We start from the raw sequence: 12,012 nt of genomic DNA, 5'->3' as shown, positions 1-12,012 counted from the left end.
TTAAATAGAATCACAAAAAGGCCTAAAAAAGTTATTTTTAATTGATTCTCATATATCCTTAAATGTGGAGAATTTAAAAAAATGAATTTTATAAGTAAAATTATAAAATTTTCACATTTTGCAGCAGATGCTGTCTCTATCACAAGGTTTCTTGAACCTAGTCTTTCAGCTTGTAATATAGCCTTTCTGACCCACTGACCTTTCAGCTTGTAATACAGACTGCGGAACTATTCTTGAGATTTATAGGTATCAAAACTTAATGGGATTATTTCTGCAATGCACTGACTTTGTTCATCATTCTCGTTCTAATTTTCATTACTCTGACCTCAAGAAGGAGAATCTGCGAAAGGAACCATTACTGCAGTATATTCAGAAACGGTTCATGTTTCACCTGAGTGAGTTTATGTGGCTTATGGAACTCACAACACTTAGTGTCCATCTTTCTAATGTCTTCTCCCTCCTCTGTCCCCTTCTTAGGTCTTTCACATCATTTTCAAAATGTGTATCCATTAATTCCCTAGTTCACGCAGTTAACTGAATGTGATTCTAAGAATGTAGGAGCTTAAGTTTTCAGGTTATGTTCTCTTGACACTTTCACAATCATTAGGGAATGTCGGCATTTTAACAGTAATATATTGAGTCCTTTCCAGTTTCAACAATAGATTGTATTAGCCCTTTCCAGTTGGAACAATAGATAAACTGTGTCCTTGGAAATTATATGGTTCAAACTCCCATTTCATAAACAAACAAAAAACTAGAATGAGAAATTTGTGATATTGGCAGTAGAATTAGTGATGAAATCAGTGTAAAATGCTATGTAGCTTTCACCTCAACATAAACACAAAATTATCATTACATGATACACGTTAAATACAAGTTGCGTCACATGCTATGGTTAAAATAAAACATACTCAATTTATGTGAAAAAAACAAATTTTTCACATAAATTTATAGATAAGTCATAACAATGCCAATAGAACAATAGGCAATAATAATACCTAGCACTAGAACACCTATTATATGACAGGAATTGTTAGTACTTTAGAGTTATTGTTTCTTACCATCATGGCAACTGTACTATCACAGAAGTTCAATTATTAACCCCACTTTACAGCTGAAAAACTACCAGGAATATTAAATACAGGGTAAGTGACACAGGATTTGAACCCGGTTGGGTGCCACCTTTCATGTTTTTATCCATCAAAAGTTTTTGTGAGTATATTTAGGTAAGAGTTACTACATTTATTAAGAAACGTAATCTCAGTGCTTCTGGCATATAGCCTTATGATTGTGTTATCTCTCTATTAAACAATATTATATGGAACAAACTTTTCGACAATGTGACCAACTTTGAAACTCAATGGCTTCTGTGTAGTGAATATTTTAATTGCTTGAGGGGTGTGGAAACTTTTGTTCCTAAGAATTTTTAGCAATATAATTTGAGGATTTACCCAGTTTTCAGATATGCTGGCTTTTCATTTAGGCTTCTTGCTTGGGATTGGAATGTTAGTCTCAAATTTGAGGCCTTCCTGCAAGACAACAATTGGCTATTGTACACATAAAGCTCAAATATGGATCACCAACTACCGTGGCTGCCCCTAACTGAAGCTCCAACTCAGAACCCACCCTCAGGCCTCCAGTGACTGAACCTGAGGCTACACAAAAATGCATCTTTTTTAAAAAAATTAATTTATTTTTTATTGAAGGATAATTGCTTTACAGAATTTTTCTGTTTTCTATCAAACCACAAAAATGTATCTTGGACTAATCTACGTGCTCATTTTGATAGTTTGCTGAATGATGTCACATGGCCTTGAATACAATAATATGGCTTAAAAAAGTAAATGAGATTAGAGCCTCATATTATCATCTGAAAAGTAATTGATACTTATCATTCTTATATTAATCAAATCTAGAATACAATACCAAATAATGTAATTATTCAATGAAACTGAAAGTGTCACTCACTCCATCATGTCTGACTCTTTGCGACACCATGGACTATACCCTGTGAGGCTCCTCTGTCCCTGGGTTCCTCCAGGTAAGAATACTGCAGTGGATTGAGATGCCCTCCTCCAGGGGATCTTCCCTACACAGGGATCAAACTCAGGTCTCCTAGCATTACAGATGGAGTCTTTACCATCTGAACCATCAGCGCAACCCATCTCACTGCAAAAAAGGTTTTGTTTTGTCTTTCTCTCTCTTCAATCTTGTATCTCTGGCTGCTGGCACAGTCTGGCTCATGGTAGGCACTTAAAGAACAGTGAACATAAAAATGAAATAATTAAATAAGATACTGAGAAGTTTATTAGGTAGTTTGCATTAAGGAAAATAAAAACTAGAGAATCTGTTAGGTGGAGGAATAGGTAACTGCCCAATGACATTCTGCTAATTTACCACTTTTCCACAATAACTGACACATTGAGAACATAAATACTGATATTTCTATTATAAATCCTAAGATATTTATTGTGAACATCTCACATTAAAACCTCTTTTTCTCAGGCACAAAATTTATATTAGATTTAGTCTCTGGGTGTGGCACTAAGGGAATGGCTGATAGAACTTCCCCCCAAATGAATACAGTTACTTAGAAGCTAAGAAAAAGATTGAGCAAGTGATTGTTTAGATACCCAGGGGACCATTTAGATTTATTGAGTAAAAGGCAAAATAAAAATGTTATACATGTACAAGAAAGTCATATTTTAAGTATATATGATAGCTTAAAAGCAAAACAGTTAAATTAATGACCGTGAATTTTTCACTATAATAATTTAGTTCGTTAACACTATTAACAATTAACATTTCTCTTAAGAATTTTTTTGGGGGCAGTGGTTTATATGTGTGCTTCAGTTTGCTTCTAGAGGAGATAAGGCTTTTATAATTCACACTTTTTTCATCTTGAAACCTAGAAATTGGTTGGATCCAAGCTTTACCTATAAAATGGTGAATTAATGTCTTTGCTCTGAGGTCAAGGTTGTGGTTGCCATTTCTCTAACTTCACATCTCCACTAGACTGGATGTCCAGGAGAGATCATATACTTAACACTGACATGCTGCTGCTGCTGCTAAGTCACTTCAGTCACGTCCGATTCTGTGCGACCCCACAGATGGCAGCCAATCAGGCTCCCCGTCTTTGGGATTCTCCAGGCAAGAACACTGGAGTGGGTTGCCATTTCCTTCTCCAATGCATAAAAGTGAAAAGTGAAAGTGAAGTAGCTCAGTTGTGTCCAACTCTTAGCAACCCCATGAACTGCAGCCTACCAGCCTCCACCATCCATGGGATTTTCCAGGCAAGAGTACTGGAGTGGGGTGCCATTGCCTTCTCTGGCATAGCTTTGTCTTAAAAAAGAGACCTACTTTGTTCAGATACTCAATTATGAAGGACAGTCCAACTTTAAGTCTAGCCAAGAAATCATGTTTCTTAACTTAGATATTAGGGACATTTCATTTCCCCAGTAAGTAATTTTTTTTAATATTAAAAGTGAATACTTGTATTTTATGTAGAATGATCTAGTTAGCAATAACTGAAAAATTAGAGCATATTTTAAAAGGCAGAAGAGAATCTTAGAAAAACATAGTTCTCTTTAAAATGAATCTATCCAAAAACTTGGTAGTTAGGTTAAAATATAGAAATTCTATAGAAAATCTCCATTCTTCACTCAATCAGGAAAAAATAAATAAAAGGGAAAAAAAGGAAATAGAAAAGGGTACTTTTAAGTATTATTTGCCTGGAGCTGGCATTCAATTTTCAACAACTCTCCAAAAGACTAACTGAAGCCTTGTTGAAGGGAGTGGATAAAGCAATAAAGACTTTCCATAGGTACTTATTCGCTGGGAAAGGATTTTATTAAAATTTAGGAAGCTAGATGCAGACAGAATAACTGTGTACCTTTCTGGTTTTCACTCTCTGGGACTACACATTAAAAAGTCACTCTGGCACCAAGGCTATAGAACAGGAACAACCTCCAATTTAGAATGCTTCAGAAAGAAGTAAAACAAAATATTATATTTGACTAGGCTAATAATCATTGCATACTCAATTTGATGAAATAAGTTGATATACACCTGATTTTATCCCAATGGTACCTTTTCTTTGTGTCACTGCTAAAGCAAATAAGTATCACTGTTAGTATGAAAAGAATATACAATTCATAGTCTTTATTTTATTAGTATTAGATTGAAACCAGTTAAGTTTGAGGTCATAAATCTTAACCTCTGGTCTATTTAAAAAAATATTTTCGTATTCAAATATTTATATTAAATTATATGTAAATAATTTTATATTTAAATATTTAAAGTTAAAGCAAATATTTTAAATAAAATAATTAATTAATATACTATACCCTCAGATTTGGAGAAGGAAATGGCAACCCACTCCAGTATTCTTGCCTGGAAAATCCCATGGACAAAGGAGCCTGGCGGGCTACAGTCCATGGGGCCGTAAAGAGTCAAATGCCACTGAGCAGCACACTTAGATTTACATGGTATACACAAAACCATTAAAGGCCCTTAGACAGTTTAAATGCTTTCAAGTCAATCTATACATGAGGCTATTAATTTCAACCTGATGCTAAGAAGTCAAATTATCAAGAAACACTATGGTACTTCACCTAAATTTGAAGTCTGATCCAAGAGTTATGGAAACATTCTTTGTATTTCCTTTTAAAAATCCCAGAAGTTACAATGGGTATCAAATGGAGTTGACTTAACCTGATTTTATTAGGAGATGAGTCACAAAAAAGAGGAGAACCAATCACATTTTTTAAACTCATGATACTAACACTATGCAAAAACGCACTCAATAGCCTAGGCAAATACACAGATAGCCTTTGATCTACTTAAATAACTATGTCAAAATTCAACTTCAATTCTTGTGTTTATAAATACCATGTGAACATAGCAGAGAATTACTAGAATAACCCAAGTCAAAACACTAATCTTATTCAGTTTACTGACTATTTAAATCCCCTACATGGTCTGCTTAATTTGATCAGTCACTCAGTTGTGTCCAACTGTGCAATCCCATGGACTGTTCCATGGAATTCTCCAGGCTAGAATACGGAAGTGGGTAGCCATTCTTTTCTCCAGGGTATCTTCCCAACCCAGGGATCAAATCCAGGTCTCTCGCATTACAGGCAGATTCTTTACCAGCTGAGCCCAGGGAAGCCCAAGGATACTGGAGTGGGTAGCTTATCCTTTCTCCAGCAGATCTTCCTGACCCAGAAACCAAACCAGGGTCTCCTGAATTGCAGGCTGATTCTTTACCAGCTGAGCTAACAGGGAAGACCTTGATTATTGTTATGGTTTTTGTTTCCGAAACTTTCAACTGGAAAGAAGTAGGAACAATGATAATTCTTTACAATATCTAGAATAGACATTTGCTCATTTTTAAATCAGCTTACACTTTTTTACATTCCACCTTGGTAATATCTTTATTTTGCAACAAAGAAGAACCAACATCTAATGAATGAAATTGATGTTTAATTTACATTTAAAATCAAGTCTGTTTCAAACTGTTTCAATATCCTCTGTTCCAGTAAATCAACAAAGATTCCCAATCAATAAGTGATGCACTGAGTATAATAACTCATGCTTATGCATTCCACATTCTGATACATTGGAGAAGTCATTTCATTAATAAATGTTGAATTCCCATACTTTGCTTGCTACTGCAGTAAACTACATTGGTGCCAATTTCAATTCCTTAAATGTCTAGGTGTTATAATGTTTATAAAAATTGCTTTCATTTGAAAGGACATGCTCTAGTCAACTGAACTATCATATACTTTATGGTATAATGCAAAGGATAATATAATAAATCCAATGTATAATGTGGCAGATGATAGAATACTGACCATAAAAATCACAAGATTTACAGAAATTGTATTTCCAATAGGATAATATAAAAAAAAAAAAAGCTCAAGAGAAAACTCATTCAAAGATGTTTGTATTTGTCATAAATTGAGGAAGAGGAGAAGGCAGGAAGGGAGAAGAAATGGGAGGGGGAAAAGGAGGTGATGGGGGCAAGAATGGAGAAGAGAAACCAGTAGGGCTCTGAAATGCTTTGACACATCCTTTAATACTGAATTTCCTGTTGTGAAGCAATGTTGTTATATTATCCCAGATAGCCTATTGCTTAATGCTGTCCTGAAACTGAAAGTGTTGTTAAACTATATTTCTGCATCATGTAGAGTACGTAGTATCAAGGCTGCTTCCTAAAACAACAAAAGCAGGGGGTACTTAACACTGAGATCACATGGTTTGATGAAGTGCTTATACTGCTACTGACAAACTCTCTAAGGATATATTCCCTCTATTATAAGGGACTGCTATATGAAGGCACTTCAGCCTCCTACAGTCGTTATTCTCAAGGAATGTTACACTTTATATCATAAAATGTAATGCTATGTTACTCATTCTTATTCAATTTTCAGCTTTCCCTTTCTTTAAATCCATCACCAGTATGGTGATATTTAACAAATGTCTCTTAGTGATATAGAGAAAATCACATGTATGGCAAGAGAGACACAGGATAAAAGTAAAAAGACTTTGGTGAAAACAAAGCACCTTTATTCTTTAAAAAAAAAAATCAAGTTACTTTTTTTTTGTGAGAAGTTGCACTGATAATAAAGAGTTAAGCCAAAGTTACGCTGAAACATAATTTTAACAAATCAATGCTAATATGACATTAAAATAATGCATTCCCAGAAATATATATCTTTTAATGTGACAGATGCGATTTTCTTACAATGTCTGCCTCTTGAGTTACTTGGACAAAAAAGGTATGGCAAAGGCAAAAATGGCCTCATTGGTTTTAGATACCCTTACGAAAGACAGCACAATCAGATTATAAAAAGGCTCGAGGTCTCATACTGAAACATCAAGTAAGGTGAAGCTGCTGTAGGATAAGAATAGAAGAGGAAAGAGGTGACCCCGAGCTGATACCATTATCTTAGAAAACAGACACTCCTTGTTGATTGAAATTTTTTTCATTCAGATGTGTGATAAAAAATCTGTAATTTTGAGTGTTGAATATTATCAGATGTAAAAGCATGGGCTGCTATACCACTATTCTGTAGACATAATTCAAATGCTTTAATTGGGGGCGGGGGGAGGCAGACTTTAAAATGCTTAAATTCAGGGCTTTTCTATGTGCCTATTATAGGTTATTGTAATTATGAAAAAATAAAATTTTCTTCATGAACTCACTTTGTGAAGAAAAGGAAAATCATTTTTATGCCAACTTGCATTTCTCAATTATAAATTCATAAGCTATTCTTTGGACTCAGATTTTTTTCCAAAACATTCATAATAAGGACCACACACTTAATACAAGGCCTAATTGAGTCTACCATTGCTCAGTATAAGCCTAACTAGAATAAGGGCACCTTTCTTGCTACTTGGGTTTTAACTTCAGCCTGTTTCAGACACGACTTTCAAACATAATATGATGAGTGAAGTCACTTTTCTGAAGCCCTATTCCAGATACGATTTGGGGTTAATCAAAAGTAGAGTTTTCAAAAATAGACTTGGAACCTGGAGACCAAATAGCTGCGTACAATAACTTATGATTGGCATAAATCAGTTGTATATTTCTCTACTTAATACTTTGTTGTTTCAGTATTTTAGGAACACTTCTTAATGTGGCAACAGTATTAGAATGTAATTTGCATGGCAGAAAAAAGACTAAATTATGGACAATGCTTTCAAAACCCAAGGGCTAGACTAGAGGTAGTTGGTTTTACAGCCCTGCTTTGTATTAATTGCTTACGATGCAATGCTATTACTGATAATAACACTTAAAAATATGGTTCACTATGCTGCTGATTCAGCATCATTAGGGCGAAGGTTGTTCCTGTGCTGCAGCCTAGCGGAATGATTTGGTATAAAAATGACATATTCCAGGAGCACTGGCTTATCACTTGCTGCAAAGTAGGTTAAGAAACATATGAAATAGTTCATATGTCCAATATCCCCCAGTTAATAGATACTTTGCCTCAGTCATTTGTTTACATGTGTTATTAAATGAAGATCAAAAGATGGATTCTAGACTCTGAACAGAGTTCACACAGCTGGAATTAACCTTTTCAGTCTCAAACACTCTCTTTTTTTCAAGAAAAAAATAAAAAGCCTCTTTCCAATACACTTTCTTAATATTGTGCCAGTAATGTATATCTCTCTAGATAGAAAGTCAATTTTCTATCCTTTTTTTTCCTTTAGAAAATCTTAGTGTAAGTGGAAATATAACAGTATAATACTAAACTGGATACCTGTATAGTACCATTCTTATCAATACACAGCTAGGTTTTATAAACATCTAGGTCTATCACCTGAAGTATTAATCAGGAATCAAGCAATTTGACCACTGACTTCACACATATACATGCCTATGTGGATGCCATACAGATTATGTGCTCCTTTCCCAAGTCCCTGGGATTTCTCTCTCTCTCTTTTCTCCCCCTTTTCAGGCATGTAAGTGTATGGAATTCTATTCTTTGATTGGAGTCAGAAAAGACATACGCATTCACTAGGGAAGTCAATTTGTTAGCAGCAAGTATTTGAAACCAAAGAAGTATCTGATTTAATGAAAGCAGACATTCACTCATACTCTAAAAACACATAATTTTTTTAAGTGAAAGCAAGTTAAAGAAGCACTTCTTTATGTTTTCATGATCAGAATGGATCTGTATTTGTTATGTTCCTAAGACACAAACACACTCTGCTTAGATCAGAGCACACTCCAATGCCTTTGCTCCACAGCCCACCCCACTCCCAATAAATCACTATTTCCTTATGCATTACACATTGAATACAAACGTGCCACCTTAACTATGCTGTAGGGAGAGGGGCAAGAAGATTAGGTATCTAACTTGTCATTTACCTCTTTCTCTATGATACAGCCCCCTTCCTATTTTCATCACTTTAACTAAAAATGAATCTAGAGCTCTTGTCAGTGACATAATGTTTTCATGAAAGTTCTACTAATTAAAAATCCTCACCATACCAGACCTAAAAAATGAGCACACTCTTGCCAAGTGTTATTCACCACAGAGAAGCTCTTGTAGTTACATTTTAAAGGAGGACCCAGAGGAAGATGCTGTGGAGGGAGAAAGTCTACTAACATATACATTGAGGTTTACCAGTTGTCAGCATCAGAGGGACAGACTATTTTTAATAGAGATCCTTCAAGAAAACAACAACAACAAGAAAAAAAAGAAAAGAAAACATCCATCTCTGAACAGCTGAGCATAAGACATGTGCAGTTTCGGATAATAGAAGCTTTTACTGGAATAAAGAACCACAATTACAGGAAATAGATCTGTTTTTTTGGAAGCAAAAGATGAGAGGTCAATTTTAAATTGATGTTTGTCTTTGCACCTGTAGACTCCTCTTTTTAATGATAAGGAGATGGTGGTTTTTATTGCATTGGCAGGAAAACACTTTCAGACTACTGCTTTTGCCCATACTTACAGTGCTATCAATAGTTACTTGTCGGGGACATGCATTTAGTCTTGCAATGTGCTGCATTAATTTAACACCACATAAAATATGGATTTTATTGCAGCAGAGACAATAAATGCTGCAACTGCTGACTATATGCATTTCATCTCCCCTCTTCATCTTTCCTCTCTCATACTTCTGACTCAGACACAAAATGCGAATCTAGGAATTATGCCTATTCTATTTCTGATAAGTGCCAATCTTTCTTATTTATGTAGATGCTTAGTGACCATTGACAGGTTCAAGGAATCTGTCTTCTGCCTGTCATTTCTCCTTATATTGAACCTACAATGAACTATGACTATAAATAAGTGCAGAGGGGATCCATTCATATGGAATGCAAAGTAATGTTCAATGATAGAGTTCAAAGCAACAATCTTCTCTTCAAGGGATTTTTAACATTAAGACGAACAAGCATGAGCATAACAAATTACCCTCCATAATATATTATTAGCATTTGATCAGAGTGAATGAATTCACAAACTCTAACAACATAACCCACTGTTGAGCATAAATATGTAATTTATCCAGTTTCACATTACCTCTTCGGCTATTCAAAGCAGTGGTTTCTAGAATACAATATATAGTTTTATGCTTAGTAATTTTTTAACATGTTAAAGATAATTATTTGAAAATAACTGCCGAATACAACTTAAAAACAAACATTCTCCCCCAGGGAGAGAAAATAAGAGACCTTAAGGGAGTTAGGAAAAAAAAGAGAGAGAGAGAGATGAAGTCTTCCTACCTTTTTTTTATCAGCTTCTGGATAACGGAAGTTGGTTCCAGCCAAAATAACCCTGGAGAAATTGTCACTATATCCCCTTTTTGTTTGTTTTCGGCTATTTCCTATTACTGATTCTACTTCAATCTAACTCAAGCTTTCTCTCAGCATCACTTTTAACTCTGGACGGCAGGGAACCGAAGAAACCGGGGGGCGAGTTCTCTCTGATTGGCTTTCATTCAGTGCTTCTGATTAAGGGGGGGAAAAAAAGAAAAGAAAAGGAAGGAGGGGGAAAAAAACCCTTCCTCACTCGGAGAGAAAGGTTCTGCTGATAGAGCTGCAGCACTCGCCATGGGAAGGTTAGAGACTGGGGAAGTGCTGGCTTTTGCTCGCACACAGCGATTTGCAAGTGAATGCGAGGGGAGGGCGCATCCGAGAGGAGGGCTTCGGATGAAAGGCGTCCCCTCCCCCGCAGGGCAGAAAGACTCTCTGTTTCAAGGCTAAGGTAATCAGCCCGATCTAATCCGGCTGTGTCCGCAATGCAATCTCAAGAACGGGACTGCTTCTCGCAATTCTTTTTTAATAGATACTTCTTCTTCATCTGACATATATATCCCTGCACCATCCTTAACTCCAGATCGCCGAAATCCATGAAGCGAGTGCCAAGTCAAATTGCAACCAGATCTGAATCGTTACCGGAGTGATTTTGGTTGCGGTTTGAATTAATATTTATTTTTGCTTTCAGTGAACTTTCTTTTCCTTGGTTCTCCAAATATTTTATTTTTTTATCGCTTATGGTCATAGGAGAACATACCTTGCTCGTCGTTTGGGGATGTTCGTGAGCTAGTCTTGTCTGCTTAATCTTACCTGCTTTGCCTTTTGATTTGATAGATATAATATTTTATTCATGATGTAAATATGCAATTAACGCTATTAAAATATTTAGAGTTGGGGCTGGACATCGTTTCCTTTCTTGTTTTTCTTTTTTTTTTTTTTTAACTTTTTTTTTTTTTTTTCTCAGAAACTTGAGTGTCATGCCCAAAAGCGGGGGGAGGAAGGCAGATATACATTTGGGTGGTTCTGTTTACTTAACCATCTAACTATTTATCGCTCTATTTATTTATCTCGACGTTAAATTGGAATCAACCAAAACCTTACCAAAGGATGTCAGTATAGCTCCACAAAATAATGAGCGTTTTTATATTTTTCTGGCTTCATGTAGGTTCCTTTTTAAATAAATAAATTACATTAACATACTATAAAATAATAATATAATATAAAAATAACTGTAAAGCTGAGGGAGGATTATGAAGATAACTTTTTAGAATACATACTACTGCTCAGAAATAGTAAATGATCTACTTAAGGACACAGAGCTAACTCGTGACAGAATAAAAACTAGAATGACAGTACATATTTTATATTTATATAGACATATTAAACATATAACATATATACTTATGTGTATTTAGAATTTCAGTTTAGTACTGTTTCTGAAATGTCATACTACTGCCTGGGTACCTATTTTATTATTCTAGCATCTGTAGGCCTCTTACATGTGTGTGTGTGGGTGCTCAGCCACATCGGACTCTTTACAACTCCTTGGACTGTACAGTTCGCCAGGCTCCTCTGTCCATGGAATTCTCCAGGCGAGAATTCTGAAGCGGATTGCCATTTTCTAATCCAGGGGATCTTCCTGACCCAGGAATCGAACCTGTGTTTCTTGTATCTCCTACTTTGGTAGGAGGATTCTTTACCATTGAGTCATCTGGGAAACCGCAGGCCCC

General features: G+C 35.5%; 1 protein-coding gene across 1 annotated transcript in view; it reads right to left on the bottom strand.

The window, feature by feature from the left end:
- The window catches only part of CDH10 (cadherin 10), a 186,393-nt gene extending 175,799 nt beyond the window's left edge, over positions 1 to 10,594 (bottom strand). Inside the window, exon 1 of the mRNA XM_004017075.5 lies at positions 10,250 to 10,594. The gene's annotated coding sequence lies outside the window, so the exon portion shown is untranslated. The remainder of the gene's footprint in view (positions 1 to 10,249) is intronic.
- Positions 10,595 to 12,012: the final 1,418 nt, after the last annotated feature.

Source organism: Ovis aries, chromosome 16 (genome assembly GCF_016772045.2).
Source record: "Ovis aries strain OAR_USU_Benz2616 breed Rambouillet chromosome 16, ARS-UI_Ramb_v3.0, whole genome shotgun sequence".
Classification (NCBI taxonomy): Eukaryota; Metazoa; Chordata; class Mammalia; order Artiodactyla; family Bovidae; genus Ovis; species Ovis aries.
This window is presented reverse-complemented; position numbering and strand designations above follow the sequence as displayed.